Consider the following 26,838-nt stretch of genomic DNA (forward strand, 5'->3'; position numbering starts at 1 on the left):
GCAGAGCATTGGCTTGTGCAGAAACTATTTTCTTGATTTGAGGAAAGTACCCCGCAATTAGGGCCTGATGCATTAATTCCAATAGGACTCTTTTAAATAGAGTTGCCTTTTTTTAAACCTTGCTGAGAGCTGGCAGACAGACACGAGGAGAAGCCTCTGTTTCTGTACAGGAGCAGTCTGACAGCCTTAAGCCCAGCCTGGGCATTTTAGAGATTTGGTGATGTTTGTGCTGTATGTCTACATGGTGTTCAGACTCTGCAGGTGTGAGAAACTTCCTGGTGGGCTTTAACAGAAGACTCATTGTCTGATATCTTTGGTGAATCTCCTAAAGGCCTTTTCAGATTGGTGGGAGACCGCGATTTTAACTCTGTGCGCGTGTTTGTGTGTGTGCACGTGCGTGTGATTTTGTGTGTATGTCTAAATCTTATTTCTCCAAAGAATCTGGCTGAAATGTTAATTGTCTTTCTGTTGTTAGATAGAAAATCTATCCTGGCAGAAGACTGACGTTCAAAAGTGTCCTAGGTGAGCAAGGGGCAAGTCAGACAAGGAACTGAGATCAACTTACCTGTCATAAGGAAGAAGAAAAGGCTTTTTGCTGCTGTCCAGATTCTCTGCCTTTCTGAACACAGTAAATCAGGATTTGGGGGGAGGGTCTTGTTTGCATTGTATTTGAGGTGTAAAGATAGTATGCACACAGAAATGCTGTCCACAAAGAAATGCCTAGTGTGGGTCTTTTCCCAGACTAGCCCTCATGTACAGTTCAGTTTAACCACTGATTGCCTTGTTATTTTTTTATTAGGCTCTTTTGGAGGGAGAATCTCTAGTTACACACCAACATGCCTATCATGCATTTACCATTGGCAGACCGTAAACACGCTGATTTTGGAGTGTGGACTTGGCACCATGTTCTCTGTAAGGCCAGTGATGATGTCTGAATTAATCAAGGCAAGTCATTTTACAGCCTCTCCGAAGCAGTTTCAGCCAGGCTAGTTCTACCAAACAGACCTTAATTCGTGCCCTGCCCCAGTAGCAACCTCATGCTTTCGAGTTGACATTGCAATATCCAGCAACGAAAGGCTTTGAGTACAGGGTTAGGGTCATACCATCCTCTCCTGTGACACTTTGCAGTGGAGCACCAAAGGCTTTTTGTCTGTGCCTCTCGTAGGTGTGGACTGGTACCCATCTTTTACCAATACCTCAGCTGCTGGCTAAACCAACTGCCTTCACGGGATTTCTTCCTGTTCTAGACTTCTGTTTTTAATTCACAGCTTAACTGCAAAAACCCTTTCAGAAAACAAGTAATGGGCTTCTACAATTCTATTCCTGGGAGAGATTTGATAAATTTAAGCAAAGAATAACGGTACTCGTCAAGCCCCTTATTTTACAGATGTGCCGACAGACCTCTTCTGAGGTCCGTGGCTAGAAAACTGCACTCCACACCACTCAGTCTGCACCCGACTCAAGCTGTATTGTTGTACTAAGTTCCTTCCTCCTGTTAAGATGTGTAACGTTTCTGATTCCTTTAATAGATAAGAGACGAGAAAGTGTTTGTGATGTCAATGCCTACATGAGGGAAATGACGTATCTGGTAATGTTTGAGTCCACGGGGAAGGTAGATGACGCTGGAAGTATCTAATTCTGGCTTTTACCTTCCCCTCACAAACTAGAAGCTAATGCTCTAACTGTTTCTGCAAATGAAAATGGGTGTTCTTAGTAAAATGAAGTATTGGTAGACTAAGCTGATTTGACAGAAGTTTGATTGGAGGGGAAGGTGTGGAGCTGGATTCAAAACAAAAACCCCAAGCCCTTCTGAAGATCAATTAAAAAATATATATATATTTTACATGCTGTATGTATAACTTTGCATTCTTCCCCCTAGTTTTACTCTGATTTATAATGTACTAATTATATACCGTGACACTGCAGCCTTAATTGAGGAAAAAATACTGAAAAGTGCAGGCTGTCATGCAGCGTAGACACAAGCGGGGGAACGTAATTGTGACCAATGTCCAGTAGGCACGATATTTGGTTCAGCACTTGAACGTAGTGCAATAAAGTTCTTGCAGTAAAATGTCTCTTCCCTCTGGCTCTTAATGAATTTATTGCAGGTCATTAATGCTAAATGTTTTGCTTTGGTCTCATCTGGAAGGGCCTTTGGACAAGTTTGTCCGTGCCCCGTGTATCCCTAGGCGTCATTCAGTGCTGCGTGGTCTGAACTGGTCGGTGGCTCCGTAACTACTGGGAAACACTGGTCCACTTCTGAGAACAGAGCAATGCTGCAGACAACCACTTTCTTTCAAGTTACCTGTTTAAAAACATGAGAACGTGTAAATGTACCTTAAAAAAAAAATATTTTTATATATATATGTAATAATTCCTGCTAGTGTTTCTGAGAACAGGCAGAGATTTGTTGCAAATCGTACTGTTGTGCCCTGGACAAGACTAGACACCGTGTCACCTGGCAGGGTTTGAATTGGGTTATTGTTCTGGGGTAACAATGAGCGAGTTTCTGGAGTCCTGGATCCCAGTCAGTTCCCCTCTTTGGAAGTGGAACGCCACCGAGCTGATGTGCATAATTTATTGAAGTGGCACTAAGGTGCTATTTTCTGGGCTGCACAGATAACAATCCGATCAGCTTTGCTTTGCTGCCATGAAAGAAGTAATGTTACTTGCGAATTGGCATCGTGTTTCTAATATTTATCAGATTTTCCCACTAGTGTACTAGAACAAATTTTTGGTCCCTGTTGGCAGTGAGATAATAAACCACTTTGGCCATGAGGCTGAAAGCAGTGACTGCCAGCTTTCATCTCCTCTTTCTGTGAGGATGTCTTTGTGTAGCTTTGTCTTGTTTCTTAACGCCAAGTTCTTGGTTGAAGGTTTTTTACCCTTTTGCTTACTGTGCACAGAAGTAAAACAGCGTGTTAACCTCAGGCTAGTCAGTAGGAAAAGAAATTCCATGCTTCACTGGAATTGAGCTATTCCTGTATGAGTTACTTATTTCTCTTGGTAGCTCTTTTCACTCCCATCTAGGCAACCTCAGATACTGATACTTCCTCTAACTGGGGGTAACTGCATCACGTGCGTGCTTATATGACTTCAGATGGTGCTTCTGGGGCAAGTAAGAATGAGCAGAGCGGGGTATCAGTGTTGGTAAAGAAACTGCAGGAGTCATGGTTACACGCTATTACAGAAGCACAATGCTTTTAACTGAAGTTATGAATCATTTCCCTGAGTCTTACCACTTGCAAATCCATTCTGTGGATCTCAGGAGAGCAGTTAGGGATGTGTTCCTTGGGGGAGAGAACAGCTTTGTGAGTAAAACAGATCTTGGAGCGTGCCAAGGGTGCTGTCAGACCTGCTGCTGCTGTAGAGGGGCAGTGGCACCGCTAGAAGACGATGTTCCTGTAGCTGCTGGAGGTGGTGGCAGCAATGGCTTTGGGTTGTGATGCTCCCTAACAAAGCCAGGGAGGCTGCTGGAGCCGAGGCACTTGGAGCACAGAAATATTTGCAGCTGAGCTCAGGAGTGTGTTGCTGGGCTCTGCTGAGTGGATTGCCCCAAAGGGACGAAATGATGCTTTAACAGGTGTAGCTGGAACACCTCTCATTTTTGACTGTCCAACAGCTATACAGACAGTTTTCCATGGCAGTCCTGTGTTAAATATTCGTATTCCTAGTTTGAAAACAAGCAAAAATCCCACCCCAGAGGAGCTAAGGCTGAGGAGCTTCCTTGTTCTCATTGCCTGCCTGGTCAGAATTAAATCACTGTCCCCAGTGAAGTGATGCGAGTGACCCTTAATGGCTCTTCATGCCTTGTACCTGGTCCAGGTCCTGCTCCTGCTGGTGGGTAGCAGAGCACACACCGGGGACGAGGCCGTCTCACAAAATTGCTCATTACTTGACCCCAGGGTGTTGGCGCAGATGCTGAAAGCTGCCTCCAGGCCATCCAGCACCAGAGCTCCACTTCTGGGCTCAGGCACTTTTTGTCCAAGCCTCGTTTCAGGGGTGTGCTCCCAGGTAACTTGAGCATCTGAGCGCTCGGTGACTGGCAAGGAGCTCGGAAACGGCCATGGGGGAGATTTAGAGGCTGCTCGAGAAGCTTTGTTTTGGCAGTGGCTGCTGGCAGGATAGCTAGAGTTTGAGGTGCCTCTGTCTGTGCCCTTTCTTACAGGGCTTAACTCTGTAGATGGAGACAAACGAGGGACACCGCGAGTCAACACCGGAGGAAAATCCCCGATCCAAGCCTGCGGATGAATTAGAAGAGCTCACGGGGGAAGAGGAAACAGGTAAGGGATTGCTTCTTCTCTGTCCTGTGAGGGAAACCAAACGCACTGAGTAATCACACGGCTCCTCTAGGGCTGCACGAGGAGTCAACGGAGGGGATGAATCTGGTCCAGGACGTTTTTTTCTTTGGTTCCTGAAGCCACTCTGGTGGGAAGCAGGGTGGGGAGGCTGGCTGAATGCTGATGACCGGAGTCCTTTATTGAAGGGATTCTCTCCCTGACAAGCACCCTGAGGGGATGCGCACGCAGGGAGCTGGAGGATGCGATGTTGTGAAAGGCCCCCTGCCCCCGGCGAGGCAGGGGAGCTGGAGCTGCTTCCATCTGCAGTGTTTAGCAGAGAATGGAGAGCACAGCACGATCCCCTGCCTGAAATCATATTCAGCAAGCCCTTGCGTTATCTTTGGCAAGGCCGTGCGTGCAGAGCTGCTGACCTTCCTGGGCTACTGTTTTGTTTCTGTTTTGTGTTGCCCTTGTTATCCGGAGGGCTGCGGGATCATTAGCTTGCTGGGTGGCACGGGCTTGCTGAGCTGGTTATTCCAACCCGCTGCACTTGGTGCTTCGGGGTGCCTTCTGCCGCAGCCGATTCTGCATGCAGCCCCAGCCTCGTGCTGCTTTGTTGGTGATTTACTGCCGTTTCCATTCCAAATTTCAATTTTAAGCACTAAAAGGGAGAGGACGTTCCTCCGTGGAATATAAACAGCGTTAGGACTGAAGTCAGAGATTTCCCTGGAGGAAAGGACGGCAGAACACATCGGGCTGGAGGGAAACGTGCAGGCAGGTGCAGCAGGTTGTTGACTTGTGGTTCCCCGAGCTGCTCGGCCCCGCTGCCTGCAGGTTTTGGGGCTTTTTGTTCCTGCAGAAAGCTTCAGCCCCACCACTCAGCGTTCGGCAGGGAGGGGAGCGTCTGCTTTGCTGGGAGACCTGTCGCTGCTTCTGATCCGTGCTTTTTGTGTTGCCCGGGGGCTGTGAGGCACGCAGCGGGGCTCCTGCTGTGGGATCAGGTGCAGGGGGGATGAAATGCAGATCGGGCTCGGGGGGCTGGTGCCCTGGAGGAGCAGCTGGGGTGTGTTGTACGCGGGGCACCTGCTGCGTGGCTGCTGTTGGAGCAGCTCAGCCTGGTGCTTGCAGGACAAATCTCTTCCCCCTACCCTGAAAACAAGACAAACGGTAGCGAAATGGTGTCAGATCTGCAGGAAAAAGCTACAAAATGCACAACTTTGTGATAATCACCGTGGCTCTTTGCAACTATTTCAGCTTTCACCACCCTTTTCTGGTTGTGCTGCTTGGGACGGGGGCCTCGGCTCAGGGGCAGGCTTTTGGGGTGTCCCTTGTTGTGGGGCACTCATTCGTATTGGCGGTGTCTCCGCAGCCAGGATTCAAAGTCGGGCCTGATCTTGCGGCCGTGGAGAGGGGCAAAGGGAAAAAAAAAAAGATTCCATTAAAAAAAAAAAAATGTTGTCAAGGAAACTGCTTTCACAGTACCACTCCGCGCAGCCAATAAGGCACAAAGAGAAGTCTCCCCACAGCAGAGCTGCGTGCAGCACGGGGTAGGCTCCACAAACGTAATTGAGACAGCGGGAATTCGGTGCTAACTACAAAGCCGTGTTTTGATTACCGTGTGGACTCCATCCCAACCTACCCTAGTTATTCTTTGTGCCTTCGCTAATGAGCCAGTCTTGCCTTCCTTTCTGTAAAACTAGCCAGAAATTCTAAATAGGAGAGGGGTCAGGAGGAAGGTGTCAGAAATTACAGCAGACCTGCTTTTGGTAGCAGTATTCCTCCTGCAAGGATAATTACTTAAAGCAAGACGGATGCTCTGCATTTCAGTTAACTCCTCTCCAGCCCGCGTTAAATCCATTACAGGATGCCTCGCGTGTGACATCCGTGTCTTTGTCCTTAATGATGACAGTAAATTTAAACACCCTAGGAGGGCTGCAGATAGCTGCCAAGGCTCAGAAAGCTGCCGCTGCTGCTGCTGCCACTGCTCTGACATCGCCCCACGGCTGAGGCCACCGGAGCTGCTTTGGGAGCACCGAGAGCGCTGGTGGCTCCCACGCGCTCTCAGCGGAGGTGAAAGCGGCGCTCACAAAGCTGATGTGACGCTGATAACCCGCGGTTGCTTCCTGGTTACTAGGTAATAGCCCTGTCCCAGGTGAATCCTTCGTGTCTGCAAAGGTAATTTATCACCCGGCTTTCCTGTTTGCGTTCTGCCCAGCCGAATCCAAGCCTGCCATTTATTTCGGGGCTTCGGCGAGGAAGCAAAGCCGGGTTGCCAAAGGGCAGCAGAATTAAACTGTTTGCCGTCGCTTGAAAATGGCTTTAAATGAATTGTGGTGCTCACAGAATCGAGTCTGTCAGCGATAGCTGAGACAGGAGGCGGCTCTGGGCAGCTGTGGTGCGAGCAGCACGGGCTGTTTCCTGCCCCACGTCCGTGTAATAACTGCCAGAGCCCCCCGGTGCCTCTCGGTGCACACCAGCATTAAGCTCTTGCAGGATTGAAGTCCAGGACAGCTCTGTGGTTCTGCCAGCACTTCCCTCGACCCATCACTGCTGGGATGCTGCCCTGGTGCCCTGAGCTCAGCCCCAGTGCCCACCTCCCATCAGTTCTGCCCCTGGCTGCTGCAGTGCCCAGGGGGCGAGGAGGAAGCTTCGCTGTCAGCCCAGGCTGTTGGCACTCCCAAACAAAGCAGCTCACCAAGCAGGGCCTGCAGGGCTAGGGGATGAAATGCCATCTTTCCCCAAGCTCTCATGTTTATGTATATACGCCGCACACACTCCCATTATTCCACCTGTTTGATGATAATGGGTGTTGGGGATGGAGCAGCTGCTAAAGTGGCACACGGGGCGGATCAAATCAGCAGGTGACATTTTTCACTGGGTTTATCTTTGCGAACAAGCTGGGCCTGCAATAAACTGGCTGCTCCTTCATTTACCGGAGGACAAAGCTGCCATTATTCAGGGGCAGAAGAAAGCGAAACCCCAGGAGATGAGCCGAGTGCGTGCGTGATATCCCTGGCTGGCTGTGTGCAGGCATTAATGCAAGAACTCAAGGTCAAAGGCTACCCTGCTCGGAGAGGCAGAGGCAGAAGGGGCCTCCAGAAAGAAGAATGGTTTATTTCTTTATCTCATGGAGTCATGTATCAATTATCCATGGCGTCTGAGAGCCGAGGAAGGGAATAGATTTTCTGCTCTTTCAGAGTTTTTTGCATGTGCCGTTCCTTTTTCTGGGCAGCGGCTTCAAACTGTGCATGGCTCCGAGGCAGGAGGCTGAAAGCAGAGGCACGATGTAGCCTGCGAGAGGGGAAAACCCGAAGGGCAGCAGCTTTCCTCTTGGTCTCAGATGGTCCTTCTGTCTTTCATGAGACAAATTGTGCTGATAATGTGAATTAGGGAAATGTGCTGTGCACGGTTCTGGAGGGATTGCGGAGAAAATGAAGAAGAAATTGCCGGTCCTGTGTGACAGGATGGTGGCAGGGCTCAAAAATCAGCCCAGCTCCAATCTGGGAGCTCGGAAAACCAATTTCCTTCAACTTTTATGATTAAAAACCCCAAAGCAAACCTGCTCATCCTCTCCGCAGCGCCGTGCTGTGCCGTGAGCAGCTGTCAGCCTCCTGACACCGAGCTGCTGCCCGGCTGCCTCGGAGCTCCTGGGGTTTGCAGCCTGCAGAGCGTGGCTGTCCTGAGCTGGGGGGGCTCAGGGCTTGCAGAGCTGTGTGTTGTGCTCCCAGGCAGAGGGGGGGTCCTGTGGAGTACAAACGGGTCTGGGCTTCGTCACCTCGCGCCCAGGCAGGGCTCTGCTCGCTCAGAGAGGTCAGGAGTGGCTCTCCCCCCAGTGCCAGCTCTTGCTGGTTCAGAAACCTGGGGGCTGGAGAAATCCTGCCCCGACCCGGGGGGGCTCCAAGGGGTACCTGGCAGTTCCCGTGGTCCTGGCTGTTCCCACCTTCAGGCCGAGCGAAGTCAGCTCCTTGTTTTGGGGAGAAAACACGTTCTGTTGTCTGCTGGCCTCCGCGATGAGCTGATCAGAGGAAGCAGTGGCTGCAGCATGAAAGCGCTGCCTCTCAGCCAGACAGCGAGTGGGTTTGTTTTACCAGCTCTGCCATCCGCGGGCGTGCTGCCTGCCTCGGCAGATCAAGGCACCAGTAAGCACTCCAGCAGCTTTCCCCCTGCCTCCCAGCACCCTCCCCTGCTCCATCCAGCTCTGCAAACGCCGTGCGGGGAGCTGCCCCTGCCCTGCCGAGCACCAACGCTTGGGGAGTGGGCACGGGGTGGGCGCAGAGCTGCTCGTGCCCTTCACCTGATGCTTCGCTCATCTTCCTGGCCTTGGCACCAGCCCCATTTCGGAAAGGAAGCCAAATGGGAATGACTGGGGTCTGGGTGAGGATGGGCAGCCCCCCGGGAGCAGCGACTGCGGCATCCCAGCGCTGCAGGAGGGAGCTGGGTGCCTTCCCGTGATGCTGGGGGAGCCGTGGTGCTTGGGGGTGGCCGTGGGCTCTTCTGGCAGCAGGGTGGTAACAGCGAGCTGCGAGGCAGAGGGAGGAATATCTCGGCCTTCCTTCAGCAGCTCTGGCTGTCTGCGCCGCCTGCTGCTGCCCACCGAGGCCCCACCTTTGGTTTTCTGGTTTCCTGCAAAACACAGGAGCTCGGTCGGGTCGTCCTGCTGCCAGTCAGAGCTTTGATGTGGGACCTGTGGCTGCCCCTCCTCGTGCTTCAAAAGGACACAAGTTGCTTCCCGAAGCCTGGATGCCTGACCTGTTTCTCAGGACACTGCTCTGCGTGCACCACCTCCACCTCCTGTGCTGCTCCCAACCTTCCTCTTCCCCCAGATTTTTCTCCTGACTCCTCGGGAGGCATTGCCTGGCCCTGCCTGCCCCATGTTTGTAACTGGGGGAGTTTGCAGATCCATGAGGGGCCCCTGCTTTGTGCTGGGCACGTTCTTAGGGCGAGCAAACGCTCCCTGTGGCTCCATCCCACATCCTGGGAGCTGTCTGCAGCTCCCGCTGCGGTGCCCTTGCCGCCTGCCTGCTGGGGCTGTCCTTCATCCAGTTAGCAATTTTTGACGAGGAGGATAAATGTGGCCTCTTAGAGCTCAGCCTCGTATTGGAAATGCAATAACGCAGAAAGCGATTGCAGCTTGAGCCTGCCTTTCAGGGCTGCAGCGCCTCGTGCAGCGGGGAGCGTCCCTAATTGATGGAGCTCTGCCGCCCCGCAGCACCGATACCTGATCAATACGGGGTGGAAAGGGAGCAGCCTTCAATCTGCACCTCCTCGGGACCTCCCACGCCAAGGGGAAGGAATGGATTTGCAGCCTCGTGGTTTCCCAGCCGGCGCTTGGCAGGGGGCTCGGCGCACGGGGCTCTCCGAGTGCTGCCTCTGAATCCAGCCCAGCGCCACCCTTCCATCATCGTGTCCTCGCGCCACGCTTCATAAAACCTGGATTATAAACTGCGGTCTCCTCCCGCTCGCCGCGTAGCCGGGGCAGAAGACGGATGAGAATGGCTGTCAGAGCTGAAGGCGGAGGGAATTTCTCCTGCTCACGTGGAAGCCGGCGCTGCCTCTCCAGTGAGAAGGGGTCATAAAACACCAGGGGTGTCTGTAACGCGGGCTCCACGTTTGGTGCGAGACAAAGGAGGGATTTTAGCTGGCTGCCTCGGCAGGAAACGATTCTTATTCCCTTGACAAGGGGGTTTCAAGGGCAAACACCGACGCTGAGGACAGTGACCTCCTAAATCTTTGCTGTAACATCTCCAACACGTGCAGCCCTCTGCGCCCATGGGGCTCCACATCCCGCTCCGATGGCACCCATGGGCCCCTCCCTGCATGGTGAGATCCTTGTGGGGTGCCCCCCTGGATGTTGCCACAGCTAGAGGTGAGGTTTTGAGGTCTCCCTCTCATTTTGCCGGGCCGCTGCCTTCTCCAGGCCTCCATCTCTGTAAATCTCCCCTGGCGAGCCGCGGGAGCCGTGCCACGGATCAGAGGTGTGTGAGCTCGGCTGCCTTTGTTGCCCTTGGACTTGGCGTGCAATTAGGAGTGCAATCCATCCCCCGTCGGCCAGGTGACACCGCACGCAGCCTGTCTGAACGCCGTGGCTCTGTTCTGTGCTTACCAGCAGCATGGCCGCTGCTCCCAGTTCAGCTGCTGCCGGCCTCGCGCAGCCTCACTGCGGTCCCGGGGGACCAGGAAAAATTTGTCACTGTGCTGAGCGTGACAGCCAGACCCTCCGGGGTCTCCGGGTGTCCCTTAGCGGGATGCTTTTGCTAAGAGCAGTGAGGTGGATGGAGGGGTGGCAGAGCCCAGAACCCAGACACAACTTTCCTGCTCTGTTGTGGCCCCAGATGGCGTTGAGCGGAGAGGTTTGGGGGCTCAGACACCTTTGGTTTTAACGGTGGATTTGTCTTCAGTGTTCAGCTGAGTTGTTGCCATCTGGTTGAGCCCCAGCCTCGCCTTGCCAAGAGCAACCAGCACGTTCCCCTTGTGTCGTGCTCTCCAGTGCCCCCGGGATTTATCCTGGCAGTGCTTGGGCACGATCGGAGCCCCAAGGGGCTGGAGGTGAGGGCGCACAGCTGCCGGGAGCTTGGGCCCCGGTGGGCTCCTCCACAAAAACCCCATGGGGGTGAAACCTGAGGTTTCTGTTAGGCTCTGCCTGCTTTTCCAGGAAGGGCTCTGCCCAAGCGTGCACCAAGGCAGCAGTAAAAGGGGACTTTCACCTCTGGAGCTGGTCCTGAGGCCGGGGAACCCGGCTGCACCGTGCGCAGGGTGCCCTGCAGCTCCTGAGAGCCTCAGCTCTGGCTGAGGGAGGCCCCATTTCTGTGCTCCTGTTTCCCTACTGCCTCCTCAAATCCTGCTGCAAAACTCCGGGGCGTTCCTCAAGTCACACTGCGTTCAGAGGACGTGCCGGAGGGGCCGTCAGGCTGCAGGAGCAGTGGGAACACGTTCTGGAGAGCTTTTGAAGCGAGGGGAGCTGGCCCGCGTGGAAAGGGTCCCTGGCACCGCCACGCAGAGCTTAAAAAAAAGAAATCTGCAATTTGTTTAGCTGTTTCCTACCCAGTTTTCTCACATTCCTAGAGCTGACTCACAAACCTGCTGCTCTGCATTTCTGCTGTGCAGCCGGAGGGCCCAGCTCACGTGGTGCTGGGCGTTCGTGGCTCTGCACGGGAGCGCTCGCCAGCAAGTGCTGTGCACCTTGCAGGATTGATCCCAGGGACCCCTGTGTCTGTAGGAGAGTTTGCTTTTATTTTTTTTTACCCAGAGACAGCTGATTGCCTTTTAATTAACAACAGCCAGCGTGTTTGGTGAGCGTTTGGGAAGTGTCCAGACAAGCTTTGTTCCAGGATGCTGCTCTCTGCGGCTTACCCGGCGGCTCAGGCGAGTTGTTAATGGGGATTCAGACACTGCCCTGCCTCCGTGTGCGCCGCGCTCCCTCGGCAGCAGCAGCAAATTCGCTTTGAAAGTTGGCCTGGATCATCTCTAAATACAGCGGGAGCTCCAGCGGGGTCAGAAACAAATCCGTGACATTTCGCATCAGCGGGGAGAAAACAAAATTTCATCCAAGGTTTTATTCAATAGAGGAAGCGATGATAAACCTCCCCTCCCGTTGCTGTGGCAACCCGCAGCCGTGCCGGGATGCAGGGATGGATGCGGAGTGGTGCTGCGAGGAGGAGCTCGGGACCTGGGGGTGAATTTTGGGGCTGGCTCAGCCCGGGGAGGGGCAGGTGGAGGGGCTGGGGTTAGGCTTTGGCACGGCGGAGCTGGGTGCTGTAGGGTGAGCTCGTCCTGTGGTGTCTGAGCAGCTCTTTCCCCCTGTAGTGGCCGTCTCCAAGTGTTCCCCATCCTGGAGGGGAAAACCCTCATGGCCTGCTCTGCTGCCTCCTGCCTTGGCGCAGTGACCAGCGGGGTCTGTGGGCTGCTCTAGACCTCAGTTCCCAGCTGAATATTTGGGATCTAGGAGTGAGAGACCTGCTGGTGGGCCGTGAGGTTAAAAATTCAGCTTACAACCTCTTTGCCCACCCTGTCCGGGGAAGAAGAGGCTCCTTTGGTGCATCGCTCACGTGCTGTGGATCAGCGACGTGGCTTTCTGGTGCTTGCTGCCTTTTGTTTTATTCCCCCGCTCAGGCAGAGGGCGCGTGTTAAACCCCTGGGCTCTCCCTAGGAGAGCTGGATTTGGGAACAGGGACCCCGAGGTGCTTTCCGTGCCCATCACTGCCTGCTGGGGCGCTTCGTGCTGGCACACCGTGCACAGGGGGGGCACAGGACGAGGTGTCTGCAGGCTTTGGGACAGAAAACACAAGCTGCAAGTCGGGCAGGCTGAATTCCTGCCTCGCAGGTGGAAGCTGTGGATCCCCCATCTCCCAGGGGCGTGCCGATGGAAGCAGCAGACTTTCTCGGTCATTATTTCATAGCCTGCGGGCCTCCTTGCGACAGCGATCGTCCCCGTGCCGCTGTCCTTGGTGGTCACCTGCTAGGGGAGAGGAAATCTCTGCGTTCCCCGGGGCGCGCCGGGGAAGGCTTTGCGGAGCCGCTGCTTTGTCTCCTGCAGAGGCTGGCGCTGTCGGTTAGCCAGAGTCAGGAGGGAGAGCAGATGGTGACCTGTTTTTGCCAGTGAGTGAAAGAATGAGGCTGGAAAGGCACCGTGGAAGCGAGGGCACGGGGAAGAGGCAGTGCCATAGGTAACCAAGGCTTCATTTGAGCCGGCCCCGGCGCAAGGCGTGAGCCTTGTCCCATGCCTGGGGTGGGAGATGAGCCTGTTACGAGGAGGTGAGGGCTGCAAACACAGGGCTCTGTGGTCCTTGATTTTCACCTGTGATGTTACCTTCTGTCTCTAGAAGATGTGTGTGGTAGGATGGGAAGAACTTGTCCACGACATCTGGAAGGAGCCACCCTGCCCCGACAGACCCCCGGTGATGCCGCAGCCTCCTCCAGCAGGGGTTTGTAGCGAGCAGGAGGGACGAGGGGGATTTTTCCCCTTTTGTTTTCCTGCGTGCTGCTAACTATTGTCAGATGATTTCACTGTTCTGCATATAAACATATGCTTCTTCTCGGAGCCTTGCCAATTTCTTGGCTTCAGCAGCTTCTTCTGGGAGTTGGACCACGCTCGGTTCGTGTAGAGCAAAGAAGCGCTGTTAATGCCTGTCGCTTTGGGGGGGTTCTGCTACGGGGGAATTACGGGCTGGAGCTTGGTCCCCGTTCAGCATTCATCTCCTGCCTTGAAGACAGCTTCATCAGCGGCGCTTTCTGCTCCTGCAGAAGGTGCCCGAGGCAGAGCCAGTTGCCCCTAGCAGGAGGATTCACGAATCACCTGAGATCCGGGGCCGCGAGGCGCTGGCTGAGTTACCATGGTGAAGGATTTGCTGGGGTTTGAAGCACTTGGAGGACTCGGTGGCTTGCGGTGAGATGATCCACGGCGGAGAGAAGCGGAGGGGAGAGGGAAAGGCACCGGTCCCTTCCCAGAGGGGATTAGGAACTAATGGAGAAGGGATTTGGAGGGCTGATAAAAGAACCCTGTGCCTCGTGATGGTTCATCCGAGTCTGCCCGAGGCCCCAGGTAGATCAGAAGGTTTCCAGGTGCTGGTTCCTGCGTGAGAAGGGCGATCCCGATGCCACCAGAGGCAAAATAAAGCAGCAGAGGGGCAGCTTCCCCACGCCGCTGCGGTCCAGCAGCCAGGGAGCCCCGTGGAGAGCCCAGCTCTGCAGGAACCAGCCCGGCGAGAGGATGCGGTGTGCCTGTTGGGTTTTTGGGAGGTATGAGGAGGATGGAGAGATCATTTCCAGGCCTGGAGAAGCAGCAAAAGAGGCTGCAATGGTCCGACGTGAAGTGTGGCTGTGATGAGCAAGAGGCTGAGGAGCGGTGCCGTAATTAGGGCAGGGGATCCGGGCCGGTGAGTGAGTCACTGGGAGATTAGGCAAATCTCCGCAGGATTATTGTTATTACAAGGGAAAATCCTGCAGATGTTTGCTCGCAACAGCTTGAGAAGTCACCTTGAAAGGGGAACTTTTCCAGGGCGCTGACCTTAGGAGGATGCCTCTCAGTGCAGGGGGGGTTTGGGTGCCGGACTGTGGCAGGTTGAGGCTGTCTGGAGGTGGGAAGCAGCGACCAAAAGCCCCAGAAGCTTGCATGGGGCTGGGCTTTGGTGCTGCTGGATGCAGGCGGAGGCATCCTGTAGATTTCCCTGTGTCCCTTTAGGTTTCCATCCCGTATTTTTCTCTCTCATTAACATCTGCTGCGACGCGGGGCCGGGCTGGCAGCGATGTTTTTGGAGTCCTTCCCCCTGTAAAAGGCTCGAAGCCCTGGGAGCTGGCCCAGCACAGCACCCAGCTGGGCGACCTCCTCCAGATGCGGGGTGGATCCGGGCAGCCCTGGCCATCCTGTGCCAGCTGCCTCGGCTCCTGCTGCTCCCTGCAATCTGCTGCAGCCGCCTGCTCCGAGCCTCCCCAGGAGGAAATTCCCCCCGGGGCTCCCCTTTAACCGTGCAGGATGGCACCAGCAGCAGCAGCAGCAGCGAGGGAGGAGGCGATGCTGCCCCAGGGACCCAAAACACTGCTCTGGGGCTCTCGGGGGCACCTCGTACGTCCCTGGGGTGGCTGCAGTAACCCCGGGCAGGGTGATTCCTCCTCCTTGGGTCCCTGGCTGCCCGTGGAGCTGTGTCTGTAGGGCTGGGGTGAGCCGGGGTTTGTTGCCTCGGGCAGGCTCCCCAGCAGCCAGGGAAGCTGGCCGCCAGTGCGAGGCAGCCTCTGGTCCTTCTGGTTGAAATATTAACTTTCGGAGCATGAAATGGTTGGTAATTAGGCAGCAGAGCTTGGGCACGCAGCTGCGCGAGGCCGTAGCTCCAGGACGTGAGAAGTGCCCTTCCTGGTGGGTTTTTCTTTTTGGCAAACCGTCGGCCTCGTCGGTTGCTTTTGATGCACGGGCGCAGGGAAGAGGGGGGTAATTGGATTATGACAATCCGTGTGGTCTGCGCAGGAGGGTTGTGCTGTGATGGATTGCTTGGATCTACCTTGGAAGAGTGCCGCAGCTCGGGCCACTGCTGTTTAACCCCTCTCTTTTTCCACGCTGTGGATTAACCTGGCTTAGCCCGCTGCAGGCAGGGGAACGAGGACATGGCAGCCCCATAACAGCCTCCTGCTCACTCCCAGCCCTCTGCCGTTTGGGCTGATGGGGTTTTGCTGGACAAATCCCTCACCAGCAGCCATCGTTTGGGGTCACGGCTGCGGTTTGTGAACCCAGACACGCAGCAAAGCTGCGGTCCCCCCGCCGGTGGCTTCCCGACAGCGACCTGCAGCAAATGAGCGGGGCAGTCTGCAGGCAGCCGCTGACCTCTGCTCGCTCTTCCCATCCCTCTGAATTAGCAGGGCCTCGTTAAAGCTGCCACAGCTCTGCTGGCTCACCCTGAGCCGTGCTGGCTCTGCTCCGTGCTGCTGCGGGGCTGCCGAGCTCCTCGGGTGCTGGTAGGCGCAGGAGGGGCTGGCACGCGGAGCCCGAGGGCTTTGCTGCTGCTGCTTGGGAGGTGGAGGGGGGATTTTTCTGCTGGCTGGTGCCTCAGCCAGGCTCTGAGACGAAGCCGCAGCCTCTCTGTTCATTGCCAGTGATAAAGATCCAGCGAGCTGAGTGGTTTCAGCGCCGCTGCCCTGCCCTTGTCCTCTGCCTTCTGCTAGGGAAATGCACAGAAAGCGCAAAAATCCAGCTCCAAGGAGCCCAGGATTCCACCAGCCAGAACATCTGCATCAGCTCAGACGCTTTCTGGTGCAGCAGGCAGGGCAGAACGGGGTGGCTGCATTTATTCGGGACCCCCACAGGGGGTCCCTTTGCAGTGTAATTAGGGCACCCCGAGGTGCTGGGGGAACCCCTCCATGGGGCCGTGCAGCCCCAGCAGCTCAACCTGCCTCGTGCCTCTGGCCGCTCTTACGCAACGCGAGGTTTCCCTGCGCCTGGAATTCTCCTCCGACAGCCTCATAATTTAGCAGAGTGATGTTTTGTTTTTTTTTTTTTTTTTTCCTATGCCTTTCCCCAAGCTGTCATCATCCCGGGAGAGCCAGCTTTGAAGGCAGCGTCGAGGTAACCGCGGGTCGGCCGCTCGTTAGGTGCAGCGCTCCGCTGGGGCCGAGAGCGTGAGCCAGGATGAGGCACGAAGCGTTAATTCCTGACCCTGCCAGCTCACTAAAAACAACAAGCACGGCCTGGGTAGCCAGGTGAGGCTCTCGTTCCTCCTGTTTACAGCGAGTGCCTTCATTAAACAGCCCCCTCGTGCGCCACGGGGCCGTTTGTGCCGCTAATGAGAGGGCGGCGTGGTTTGCGTGGGAGCTGCCCGGCTGCTCCCCCTGTGCTGGGAAGGATTTCAGGCCAAAAATGATTTTCTGCTGCCGGCCACATCGATGTGGGGGGATAAAAAAGGTTTGGGGAAGGTGGAGAGAGATTTTTAATTGGATGCTCACGCTCAGAAATGTCTCTGGTAACAGATCTGAAGAGCGCTCTGGCCTCGTGCTCCCGCTCAGAGGATGTTTGGTGCTCAGAGGATGTTTGGAGCTCAGAGGATGTTCGTTTTCCTCTCGTTACTGGGAAGAGGAGCTGAGGTCGTGGGGTTTACCTTTTGTCGGAGCACGGTGAGGGCGTGCAGAGGAGGTGTCCTCAAAGGCAGCAGCAGTGCCCGGCCGTAGCTGCGGCTCTCTGCAGAACAAAGTCGTGTCGAGTCGCGTGCTCGGCGAGGGAAGGTGCAGGGAGGCAGAGCAGCTCGCGGGCGATAATCATGGGGACCGTGCTGGTGGCTGGCATGAAAGCTGTGTGATTGCTGAGCACAGCCTCGCAGGCAGCCAGCAGCCTGGTGGGTGATGGCTGTGCTGCAGGAGAGCTGCTCCGAGCGAGCTCCTAGGCATCGGCCGGCTCCAGGAGGGCGTTGCTGTACCTGGAGCTCCTTCAGATCCTCTGCTCGCCTCTCCCCAGGGGCTCAAAAACCTGTGGGCTCCGTCTGTGCCACCCCAGTGGGGGCCCTGGTGGGACCTCGTGGGCTGGGCACCTCCTCCCTCGCCCCTCCTGCTCGGAGGGGCTGTAAAAAGGCTCCCGGCAGCCAGGTTGTGAACGTTTCACATCCAAGCGTTGGTTTCTGCTCCGAGAAATGCGAAGCATGTGCCCCAGCCCGCAGGAAGGCCACTTAATAAATGTTAGAAGTAAATAATAGAGATTAATAGCAATAACACGTCGCAAACATAGGCCTTGAGTAAATCCGAAGGTTAACAAACAAATAATAGTGATAATCTTGTGTGGTTTTTACTCCCTTGGCTTTAAAGGCGGACTTTGAAGAGGTTTCTCTGGAGCTGGCTTTGCCGTGTGGGCGCAGCCAGGAGGCTCGTGCTCGTGTGCTGGAGGCTCCCATCGGAGGGAGCTGTGATGGAGCAGGAGGTGACAAGAGCACAGGAGGTGACCGGAGCGCAGGAGGTGACCAGAGCTCACATACCACCTGGGGACATGACCGGTGGCCAACCCACGCTGGGACTTTCGGAGCCTGCAGCTGCAGATCCTGGAGAGGGGCTGGCGCTGAGTTTGCAGCATCTGTCGGTAAAACCCACCGTGCACATCAGGGGCTGAGCCTGCCCCTGCTTCCGAGCTCCGGCAGTAAAATCCCTCTGGTGCTCTTGGAGCAGCGAAGGGCGTTTGGCATCGGCCGGGGGAAGGCAGGGTGAGGCCGCCTGAGTGCTCGGGAAGGGGCTGTGCTTCGTTCCCGGCCTTCCCAAGCAGCAGCTCTTGCCACCGACCACAAGGGCTGCAAATTGCTGCTCAGCCCCAGCAGCGGCGCCTTATTTTTAGCTGTGGTCAGCCTCGAGTCGCAGCCGAGCCGGGGCGATGTGTGCGCTCAGAATTGGCTCCATCTGCTCATTTAGAGCCAGTTCCACAATGAGCGATCACTTGGGGAGGGAAAAAACGATCTCTGACCAGAGCGATGGGCTCGTAACTCCCCTGGATTTGGTGATACAGGAGGAGAAACCCTAAGAACAGGAGCTGCTCTCCAAGCAGAGGCTGCAGCATCGGGCACAGGATGGCCCCTGCCTGGCACAGCCCCCGTGCCGTGCCGTGGGGAGCTCCTGGTGACCCGGGCTGGCTCCTTGTGTTGCTGAACCCCTGCCTCTGCCAGCTCGGGATGGATAAAAGCTCAGCCCTGGCATTGTCCTAGCACCAGGCAGGGCTTGGAGCACGCCAGGGGTGGCCAAAACAGGGAATCGATGGCGAGCTGGGATGGGGAGCGGCGCCGTGGCCGCCTGGTGCAGGATGTGCTCGGGTCACTCTGCTTTTGGCAGCGAAGCTCTGAGCGGTCCCCCAGGAGGCCAGGAAAATCCGGTGCACTTAACGAGGTGCAGCCTGCAGCTTTCCTGCAAAGGCACCTCCTGTACCCATTTGGCCACGAGAGGAAGGGGTTGCAGTCCTAATTGCAGCTGGCACGGGCACAGGGTGAAGGCTCGGGCTTTTAGCAGGGTTTTTTTGCTGATGGTTTTAGCGCAGAGGCAGCAGAGCAGGGTTTTTTGGGTTTTGCTGAGCTCGGTGGTACCACGCAGCCCCGCAGGGCTGAGCTCTGCCACCGGGCACACTCTGCTGCCCTTCGTCGCGCTCAGGGTTGCATTTTGGTGAAAGGTTTGGGGGGGTGGAAAAAAAGGCAGGGCTCCCCGGGTGCTCCTGGGCACCCCAAAACCACTCCGGTGCTGGGGGGGCCGTGGCGCAGGGTGCTGGGGGTGCCCAGGGCTGCAGCAACCCCGTGTTTGAGCCCCCAAAAAAGTGCTGCTGGCGCCCAGCTGGCCTCTACCTGTCCCTCCTCGGCCACCTTCAGCACCAGCACCCCCCAACCAAGAAAATGCTCCCATTGCAGGCAGGGTGCCCCCATCCCAGCCTCTCCTGAGCACCCCAAAAGGTTGCCAGGGACCCCAAGTGGGGGGTGGCAGCTCCTGGGCACTGGAGGCTGTGGTGATGGGGAGATCCGTGCCCGAGTGGTGGGGGACAAGGGTGGGGGGACCCCAAGGAGTCTGTGGCTGGTCACAGCGGTGGCCCCGTGCCACCAGCCCTGGGAACGGCAGCATTTTGCTGCCCTCTAGTGAGGCCCGGCCACCGGGCTCCCTCTGGGGTCCCCATGGCACCACCACGTCCCCTTGGGGACCCTTGGGGCAGGGGCACGGCCTTTGGGGTCTCCAGGCACGACCCCGTGGGGTGGTGACCCTTGTGGTTTGGTGGTGGGCTTGCTGCCCGTGTCCTCTGCAGGGCAAAAAGCCCCCAAAGCAGGTTTTTTTTCCCCATTTCCTACAACCCCATGGGATCCATCCTGCCCCTGGGGCTGTGGGGTTTGTCCCCAGGTTTCCATCCCCTTCCCCCGGTACCAGCCCTTAACGCCCAGGAGCCGTTTGCTCTGAGTCCTGCCCGGCCAGCTGGTGCTGTGTGTAAATAATACAAATTAATTAGAAGGGAAATCAAAACGAAGCACATTCATAATGAGGCAATCCGCAGGCCCCTGTTGTAATTAATTAGGTTAATAGGGGTGCCTGCACCGTGCAAGCGCTGCGCTGCCCTGCAGAAGGCTCTCGGGGGGGCTCGGGGGAGCGTGGCTGAGCACCGCTGCCCTGTGCCGTGCTCCCCCTGAGCTGTGCTGGGCTTCACGTCGCCAAATCTGGTGCACTTCAGCTCGGGCTGCGTGCGTTTTTTCCTCCTTTTTCCCCTTTTTCCACCCGTGCAGGTGGCAGGGAGCTCAGGCTGGGGTTTGGGGTTTCTCCTGGTGCTCCGCAGCAGCCTGCGGGGTGGGAGAGGAGCGGGCACGGCTCCTGCCTGGTGGGGAGAGCCTGGGCAGCTCCCGTTCTGCTAGGGGAGAAATTCGCCTGTCCTCCACGGGCTGCAGGAGGCTGTCACTGTCCCTGTCACCTGCAGGGCTCCCGGATTTTTTGGGTTTTGGGGGAGCACAGCGGGGGCTGCGGCACGGCCTGGTGGCGCTGGGCACCTGCTCCTCCCTCTCTTCGGCTTCCTCTGCCTTCCAAGTGATCATCAGGTATTCAGAGAGCTGGGAGCGGAGTAAGCCCTGGGGACACCTTGAATTAAAGGGTAATTGTTCCATATTTCTCGGCTAACTCTAAGTAAAATAATAAAAATAACCCCCAGCAAACCCAGCCTTCTGCACCTGCCTGCCAGGAGATTTCAGCACGGGGACTTTATAGTCCAAAACACCATAAAACGGAGCCTAAATTACCTAGCTCTCATTTGAAACAATTACAGGTTTTATCTATGGATATTAAAGGAGATGATTGTTCAGCGTAGTTAAAAAAAAAAAAAAAATCTCCTTTTTCCTTCTTTTGTAATTTAATCTTTATGGACCTGGGGGGAGCGGCGTGCCGCTGCCCTGCCGGCCACGCAGCGACGAGGAGGATTTGGGGAGGGGAAGGGGGGGCTCAGGCTGGGAATGTGCCAGGTGAGAGGCAGACGGGGCTGTGCCCTTGCTCCCCTCAATCTCTGGGCTGCATCACCCCAGGAATTGGCACGTGCACCCCCGGAGAGCGTGCCAGGATAAGGCTTAATTCCGCTGAAATTGGGGCACCTCCGGGGAGGCTGCTCTGGGGCTTGGCGCAGGGCTCCGGGGCGCATCCTGCCCCTGCCCCCTGCTTCCAGGCGTTGGATCCGCTGGGGGATCCCAGCCCCGTTGTCCTGGGGGAGAGGGGAGCCAGGACAAAGCCTGTGGGGTCGGGGTGAGCCTGGCACGGCCGCCCCGGCTGCGTCCCTGCCGAGGCCGCCCCGGCCCCGCGGTGCCGCGGCTCTAATCCCAGGTAATTGGATTTACGGGGAGCGCTGTATCCAATTACAGACTCCTAATTAACGGACCAAAGTTACAAGTGCGATGTGTCTTGCTTTCAGCAATTATGATTAATTTTGCCAGAATACACACGCAGACGTTGATTACAGGATCCGCGGGCAAACAGGAGCGGAATGCTGATAATTGAGCCGTCAGCGCGGGCGCCTCGCGGCTCACAAGGGGCCATGGGGAGCAGGGGGACCACGGGGCAGAGCCGGGTCCCCAGTGGGTTCCTTGGCTCCCTGGGGTGACAGCACGTTCCTGCTGACCCCAGGAGGGGATCTGGGGCTGTCCCCTTGGAGCGGGGCTGACCTGGAGCTCTGGGATTCCCGGAGATGCCCTGGCACGTCCCGATGCGTCGACACGCTGGCTGTGGGGACCAGGAGCTGCATCCCCCCTTGGTGCAAAATAAACACCACCCGCCGTCCTAAAGCTACAAGAACTTGAGAAATCTGAGCTGCTGCAGTGCTCGGGTGGGCTCCTGGTGCCTGTCCCGCAGGAAGGGGCAGCCTGGGCCCCTTGCGCCCCATCCGGGAGCGTTTGGTGCTGGCCGTGCCTTATCGTCCCCTCGCTATCATCTTGTTCCCAGCCTGCTGCGAGTCCCTGGCTCAGGACATTAATCCTGCGCAAGCCAGAGGCTTATCCAAATAGGGAATCTTCCTCGGTGATTTTTAAACAAAACTTGATAAATCCTTTGCAAAAGAAAAAGGGCTTTCATCTCCAAAGGGCCCATCTTGGGGCTGATGAGCGATAAGCGCTCCGGCGCTGCACATCTTCATTTCCTTCACGTTTTCTCCCCGGGTGCCCGAGCTGAACACATTTACTCGGTGCTCTGTTCTCACCATATTTCTCCTGCTGTTGCTGCTCGGCAGGGAGATCCCTGGCTGCGGGGTGCTGTGCCCAGGCCGTGGTGCTGCTTTCGCTGCGCCTTGCAGCTGGGTTTTGGTGCTTGGGGACGTGCCGAGGAGCGGGGGGGCCCCACGGCTGCTGCCTTGCTTTATCCAAGAGTTTGTTCTTGCCCAGGCTCTGGCCAAGCTCCGGGAGCAGTTTCCACCCTTGCTCACGGCCACACAACCGGCCTCCACCTCCCCTGTCCTTCCTCGCCTCCCTCCTCTTCCTCGCCTCCCTCCAAGTCCCAGCTCCTTTGACGCTCGCCTGGGCTTTGATCTCCTCCGGAAAGCCCCTTCCCCACGCAGAGCCGACCGCAGGGCCTCGGCGGAGACTTATTAAAATAGATGAAGAGCTGCCTTTGATCGGCCGCGGTGCTCCGAAGACCTTTCCCCACTGCGAGGCTTCAAGCGAAGCCGTCTGCCTTTCATCCCCGCGCCGGCGCGGAGCTGCAGCTCGCCTCCAGGACACGGGAGGCACGAGGGACACGGGGTCCTGGCCCGTCAGCAGCCCCCTGGGGCTGGGATGAGGGCTGGGGCTCCGCACCGGCACGGCCGGGGTGCTGGGGTGCTGGTGGGGACAGCAGGGTGCAGGGATGCGCCGGGGAGGAGCGTTGCTGAAACTCTGGGGAAGGCAGAAAGGGAACAGGAAGGTGAAGATAAAAACGATGCTGGGAAAAAAGAGAGAGGGTTACTGAGAGAGGAGGAACAAGGGGAGCTGCCCCCCTGGGCAAAGAGCTGGTGAGACCTTTAAAATGACGTGTGTGGATTTGAGAAAATGGGAATAATTAATTCCTCCTCCCCGCCTGGTTTGGGTTCTGTGCGCTCGCTGCTGCTCTGAGGTGCTTTGGGCGCTGAGCTGCTGCTGCATGGAGCTGATAACGGGGGGGCTCTGCAGTGCGTGGGGGCACGGGGGTGTCCTGGGAGTGTCCTGGGGGTGTCCTGGGGTGAGCAGCCCCACTCAGAGCCTGCTGTACCCCCACAGCTCAGGGGATGATGGAAAGGAGACACCGGGACCATGGGGATGTTGGGGACCAGGAGCCAGCGCGGTCCGTGGGGAGCGGGGAGGCCGTGTGCCAGGGCTCCCTGGGCAAATATTTGCTCAGGCTGTTAAAACGGAGCAAATCCTGCTAATTACAGCTCATCAGCTGCCGGGCGGGTGCAGCCAGCACCCCGTGTGCCACGGCCGTGGTGCCGGCACGCGCAGTGGCCGCTGCCCTCCCTGCAGGGACCTGAAGCACCGGGGACACCGGGGACACCCAGCACTGCGCATCCCCACGGCACCAGCCCTGTGGGGGGAGCAGCAGCACCCAGGACCCCCCAGCGACAGCCCCAAAACCTCCGGTGCTGCCCACCCAGCCCGGCCCTGCATGGCAGGGGCTGTGCCAGCCTTACCGGGCTCGCTTCGCGCCCTGCGCTCAATTAGCAATTCCGCTAACGGTTTGTAATTCAGGCACGACCCTGATTGCATCCGAATGCTACTTTATTTCTTTGCTGCCGCTTGCATTCTGAGCACTAATTATGCCTCTTTGGATGCTAATTGCTTCCCAGCCCTCTGCCGCTGTCTCGCGCGAGCAACATTTATTTTTTCACGCGGCCGTGTGGTTAAACTAATAAAGGCCGGGGGGGGGGGAGGAAGAGGAGGGAGTGCACCCGTCCGAGGCTTTGCCCACATCAAACATCCCGGGAAGGTGAGCGGGGACGTGCAGCCCCTTGGGACGAGGGGGTGAGGGAAGGGCCCAGCTGCCCTCGACCCCTCTGGCCCCGCACCGAGCCCCTGCGCACCCACCGGGGGGGCTTTGCCGCCAGCTCTGGCTGCTCCCTGCCCGCCGTGGCCCCCAGCGTGGATGGAGACCCCCACGTGGAATGGCCATGGGCACCGGGGGGCCTTTTCCCACCCGGTTGGGTCCGTGGTGGGCAGGAGGAGCCCCCAGCACGGGGCTGGGGTGGGCTGCAGGCAGGTGGCAGGAGCTGTCCCTATCGCAGGCGGCAGCTCGGGGACACAATTACAGCCAAGGCACGAACCCAAATCCCCTCCTCTGGCCATCGCTGCCCAGCTCAGTTTGCCTAGCAGCTAATTAATCAGCAATTAGTCCCCAGTAGCACTCCTGGTGCAATTAGGAGGAGCAGAGGGACCGAGCTGCTCCCAGGCCCTGCAGCGGGCACCACGCATGGCACGGGGACATGCGTGGTGCCTGGGGGGCTCGAGGTGATGCAGGGCCCCCCCTGTGCCCTGTGCCGGGGCTGGGGGCTCAGCACCACGCTGCCTCTGGCCGTGGCTCCTGCCGTGAGCTGCTCCGAGGGCACGGGGCGGAGGAGACGGGGAGCTCGGGGAGCTCGGGGGCGGCTCTTCCTGCCCTCGGTAATGACAGGATCACTAACGGGTATTTAATTATCTCAGCCACTCTCTCGTTAATGGCACTGCGGGGCCGGGAGCTGCGGTGAAGGCGGGGATGCCGGCGAGCTGTCGGGCTCTGCAGCCACCCTGCTCCTCCGGGCTGGCCCCGACCCGCTCCGTGCCTCAGTTTCCCCAGGGCGCAGCAGCGCATGGGGACGTCCAGGCTGCGGGGGCTGTGTGGTGCTGGGGGGGCCGTGGTTGTGCACCCCTACACCCCCAGAGACCCCATACGGCCTCCCCTCGCCCGGTGCAGCTCCCCCATCACTGCACAAACCTCATTTAGGGCACGAGGGTGGCTGAGGGTTATTGGGGTGCGGGGAGGGTGCAGCGTCCAACCAAGGTCCCAGCACATGGCATGGCACTTTGGGGAACCCCTGGGGTCCTCCTGCTTGTCCCCACCTCCCCCAGGTGCCCCATGGACAGGACCCAGGGGGAAACATCCCCAATTCCACCCCTTTTGGGGCTGCCCAGGGCATGAGGGCTGCAGGTGGCCGGTGCAGGAGGAGCCGCAGGGCACACAAGCGCCGTTGGCACCGTGCCTGGTGTTGGATGCAGATTTAATGCCCGGGTACCCGAGCGCAGCCCCGCAGCGCGGCCGAAGCATGAATATTCATCTGCTCGGGGAGACGGCGAGCACGCACACCCGGCTGAGTGACAGCTGTCAATCTCCCAGCCCGGGCAGGGATGCGGGTGCCCCGGGCGTTCCTGCTGGGAAGGATGCGCCCGGAGAGGCAGCGCCCGGGCTCTGCGGCTGCAGGATGACGGCTGCAGGGTGGGAGGCACTGGGATCGGGGCTGCTTTGGGGCTTGGGGCTGGGGTCGGGGCCGCTTTGGGGCTGGGCGCTGGGATATGGGGGCAGTTTTGGGGCTGGGCACTGGGATTGGGGCCGCTTTGGGACCGGATGCCCCACGGCTTCGTGCTTTGCCCCCAAGGATCCCGCGTGCCCCACCAGCGGGGCCCCGTGTGGGTGAACCTACAAGTCTGCTCAGGGCTGTGTTGAAGCAGTCGTGTTGATTTATTTAAAATATTTGGCAGGCGGCGGGGGAGCAGAGGAACGCGGGATGGGATTCGTGGTGGAATCCTGCTGGATGGCCCTGTCACCCCAGCAGCGGCTCGCCAATTAAACACCCATCAGTAACAAGGAAAACAAACTGGCGGATCCCTAACGCTCCGCATTAAAACTTAATAATACAGCGAGCACCTGCAGCAAGAGAGGCAAATTAAGAGCAGCACTCGGAGTAAGGCAGTAAACGGAGGAGGGAGCAATTAACAACCATAAAAAGATGAAGGGAAACAATTAGGAGCAGGGGGGACACGGCCACGTGTGCAGGCTGTGTCCCCCCGGGGACAGGTTGCACCCTGGAGGCTTCGCCCCTGCTCTGCCCTCCCCTCCCGGAGTGTTTTGGGGGGGTCTCTGAGTTGTTTATGGGGTGCCCTTTGCAGCCCCTGGGGATGAGCTCTGCAGGACTCAGAGGAAATCTCACCCTCCTGCTTATTTGTGGGTGAAACACAAAATATTTGGAGCCTGGGGGCACCAGCCATGCTGTGCCCCCTGCCTGGGTGCCCCTGGGGTGCTCCCGGCACTGGTGGGGTGACCCCAGGAGCTCCAGCTCACCGCCACCCCCCAGCTTGCATGGATCAGTTCTCTCGCTGCATCCCCCATGTTTTGGGGCCAAAACTGAGGCTTTGGGGGCGTCTTAAGCCCAGGGTGCAGCTTGTCACCAGCACGGTGATGTCCTGGGGGTGCGGGGCTGCTGGCACGGCCGCGAGCCCCCCGCGGGTCCCTGCAGGGCGGAGCAGGCTCCCCGTTTTCTGGAGGAATTTGGATTTATTTTTTTGTTTGGATTTTATTTTTTTATTTGGATTTTTTTTAAGCTGGTTACATCGCAGCCCCAAAGGGAAGGCTGACACCTCTGAATATGCAGGAGAATCCTTCCGAGCAGGCGTTAAGCAGGACGTGGAGCGTTTCAGCCGTCACAATAGCGCATTATTGGAGCGGTGCAGGCAGGACAGAGACGCTCACCGCTGCTGTGGCCGCAACGAAAGGAATTAAAATCGAACCAAAAAAGCCGCCCGGAAGCTCAAAGCCCAGCGGCTGCTTCCAAGGCCTGACTTTTTCCGTTACAGATATATTTTTGGAAAGCAAAAAATTTCCATTTGGGGGTATTTTTATCTGCCAGATTAACTAAATCCCTTGAATTTGGGAGAGAAGCAGAGTCCCTGCACGGGCGGCCGGGGGCTGCCCAAATCACCGCGCTCCCTCAGCCTTCGCTCATATTTTTCCCCATTTTTCCCGGATTTTGGCGTTCTGGGGGTGCTGCTGGCAGGGAGCTGGTGTTTGAGGGGCAGGAGCAGGGCTGCTGTCTCCATGCCCAGTGCCGGGGGCTCTCGGGGGGCTGCGTGGTGCCCTCGGTGCACCCCAAATCGGAGCGGCATCGGGGCCACCCCTGCTCCGTGCGCCAGCAGCCGCCTCCTTG

At 57.4% G+C, this 26,838-nt stretch overlaps 1 protein-coding gene across 5 annotated transcripts in view; it reads left to right on the top strand.

The window, feature by feature from the left end:
• Positions 1 to 4,168: 4,168 nt before the first annotated feature.
• ADGRB2 (adhesion G protein-coupled receptor B2) overlaps positions 4,169 to 26,838 on the top strand; it is an 84,812-nt gene continuing 62,142 nt past the window's right edge. For all 5 annotated transcript variants that reach the window (XM_072027486.1, XM_072027488.1, XM_072027490.1 and 2 more), the window contains exon 1: positions 4,169 to 4,283. The gene's annotated coding sequence lies outside the window, so the exon portion shown is untranslated. The remainder of the gene's footprint in view (positions 4,284 to 26,838) is intronic.

The sequence above is a fragment of the Anas platyrhynchos genome, chromosome 24 (genome assembly GCF_047663525.1).
Source record: "Anas platyrhynchos isolate ZD024472 breed Pekin duck chromosome 24, IASCAAS_PekinDuck_T2T, whole genome shotgun sequence".
In the NCBI taxonomy this organism is placed as follows: domain Eukaryota; kingdom Metazoa; phylum Chordata; class Aves; order Anseriformes; family Anatidae; genus Anas; species Anas platyrhynchos.